The sequence below is a fragment of the Mustela nivalis genome (genome assembly GCF_964662115.1).
Source record: "Mustela nivalis genome assembly, chromosome: 14".
Lineage (NCBI taxonomy): Eukaryota > Metazoa > Chordata > Mammalia > Carnivora > Mustelidae > Mustela > Mustela nivalis.
Genome location: NC_139033.1, coordinates 43125432 through 43128245, shown reverse-complemented (window position 1 = coordinate 43128245; position 2814 = coordinate 43125432). Strand labels below are relative to the sequence as shown.

At 40.0% G+C, this 2814-nt stretch overlaps 1 pseudogene across 1 annotated transcript; it reads left to right on the top strand.

The window, feature by feature from the left end:
* The first annotated feature begins 523 nt into the window (after positions 1-523).
* Positions 524-1365, top strand: LOC309848088 (transcription factor BTF3 homolog 4 pseudogene; annotated as a pseudogene). The gene has a single exon. The product of its transcript is annotated as a transcription factor BTF3 homolog 4 pseudogene (transcript).
* Positions 1366-2814: the final 1449 nt, after the last annotated feature.

Here is a 2814-nt window from a genome sequence, read left to right as displayed (position 1 = left end):
TAAAATGGAAGCACAGAGAAGTTAAACATCATGGGTAAGTTCATACATTTCATATGTGCTAGAGCTGAGACAGAAGACCTGGTAGTCTGGCCCTGGAATCTGGATTCTTTGGTACTTCATTCTATCACCTCTATCAGTAATTAACAGAGGCAAGACAATTCTCGAGTGATCTGACAACACATCTTAGGGTAGTCTAATAAAAACACAAAAACAAAATAAAGCCAAAAACTGTCTACTTTAATCTGAGGCCTAATCACTAATTGCATATAAATATAGGACACTTAAAAACTAATTTCAGGGGATGTCTGGGTGGCTCAGTGGGTTAAGCCTCTGCCTTCAGCTCAGGTCATGATCTCAGGGTCCTGGGATGGAGCCCCGCATTGGGTTCTCTGCTCAGTGGGGAGCCTGCTTCCCCCTCTCTCTCTGCCTACTTGTAATCTCTGTCAGATAAATAAATAAAATTAAAAAACAACAACAACAACAACAAAAAGCTCTAGCTGCCATCTTGAGTCCCTGCGTGTGTGCATATAATCTCAGATGGTCTGACAGAGACCACCTAAACGCCAACCATACTCCCCCTGGGGCAGTACCATTTCTGCTCCAAGAAGATTGATGAAAGAAACTATCACCCACCAGGAGAAACTCACCTAACTGCAAGCACAAGTGCACATTGGTGGGAAAGGAACTGCTCACCAAAAGAAGGTGGTTCACAGAAGAGCTATAGCCAATGATAAAAACCTGCAGTTCTTCTTAAAGAAGTTAGGGGTACACAATACCTCTGGTATTGAAGAAGTGAATAGTTCACAAACCAAGGAACAGTGATGTACTTTAACAACCCCAAAGTTCAGGCATTGCTGGTAGCAAACACTTTCACCATTACAGGCCACACTGACACAAAGCAGCTGATGGAAAAGCTAGCCGGTATCTTAAGCCCACTTGGTGCCTACAGTCTGACCAGTTGAAGAACACTGGCTGAAGCTCTGCTCAATCTGTGAATGAAAAAGCCCCACTTGCTACCAGAGAGGAGGAGGAGGATGAAGTTCCAGATCTTATAGAGAATTTTGATGAAGCTTCCAAGAATAAGCAAACTGAATTGAGTCAATTTCTGAAGAAGATAAAACTTGAAGAAGTTACTGGGAGCTGTTATTTTTATTATGACTGCTTTTTAAAAATTTTATCCCTGAATCTGGTAAAATCTAGATCTCTAATATTTTTAAGCCCAAGCCATTGGACACTGCAGCTCTTTTCAGTTTTTGCTTATGCACAATTCATTCTTGGCAGCTAATTAAGCTGAAGAAGCCTGGGAATAAAGTTTGAAATAAGGTTAATAAAGTTCTTTGCCTAGGATACAATTTTATTTTTATTTCACTGACACTGATTTGTACACAGAAAGCAAAGTTGTTTGTAGAAAGCTAATCCTGGCATGTAATATGGCCAGTAATCTTGGATGAAATTTGATTAAAGATTTTTAAATGGCCATATAATAAAAAAAAATTCACGATGTATCCAAAGCATGATCCATAAAAGAAATATTGATAAACTGGATTTCATCAAACTTAAAAACTTTCTCTCTGTGAAAGACCCTGTTAAGAGGAAAACAAACAAACTATAGACTAAGAAGAAAAATGTTTCCAAACCACTTATCCCATACAAAGGACTCATTTCTAGAATATATATAAAGAACAGGGGCACTTGGGTGGCTCAGTCAGGTAAGTGTCTGCCTTTGGCTCAAGTCATGATCCCAGGGTCCTGGGATCAAGCTCCCTGGCTCATCTGGCTCCCTGGTCAATGGGGAGCCTGCTTCTCCCTCTCCCTCTGCCTGCTACTCCCCCTGCTTGCACTCACGAGCTCTCTCTCTGTCAAATAAATAAATTAAATCTTTTTAAAAAAATAGAATATACAAGAACTCTAAAAACTTAATAGCTAATCCAAATAGAAAATGGGCAAAAGACATGAAGAGACATTTCACCAAAGAGGATATACAGATAGCAAATAAGCACATAAAAGTAGTTCAACATCACCAGCCATTAGGGAAATACTGATTAAGACCTTGATGAGATATCAGGGGTGCCTGGGTGGCTCAGTGGGTTGAAGCCTCTGCCTTCGACTCAGGTCATGGTCCCAGAGTCCTGGGATCAGGCCCCACATCGGGCTCTCTGCTCAGCAGGGAGCCTGCTTTCTCCTCTCTCTCTGCCTGCTTCTCTGCCTACTTGTGATCTTTGACTGTCAAATAAATAAATAAAATCTTTAAAAAAAAAAAAGACCTTGATGAGATAATCAATACGTACCATACTTCTGTTCAAATAGTGACAATACAAAAATCTGGCAAGACTATGGAAAAACTTGGTCTATTATACATTACTAGTGCAAATGCAATATGGGACAGCCATGCTGGAAAACACTTTGGCAGTTTCTCTAAAAATGAAAGACCTGGCAATAGCCCAGGACAATGGTCCTAGAGAAATGAAAATTTACAATCACACAAAAATCTGTATACAAATGTTCACATTAGATTTATTTATATAATAGCTAAAAACTAGAAACAACCAAAATGTTCTTCAGTAATGAATGGTTTGCACAAACCTAAGTACATCCATACAAGGGACTATAAAGGACCAACTATTGACATACGCAGCAGCTGGGATGGACCTCAAAAGCACTATGTTGTGTAACATAGTGCATCTCAAAACCTCATATGTTGTATGTAACACTCTTGACATGGCAAAATGACGGAAATGGAGAAGAGATTAGCGGTTAGCAGAGATTGGAATTGGTGGGGATGCGAGGAGTGGGTTGGACCATAAAGGGGTGGTA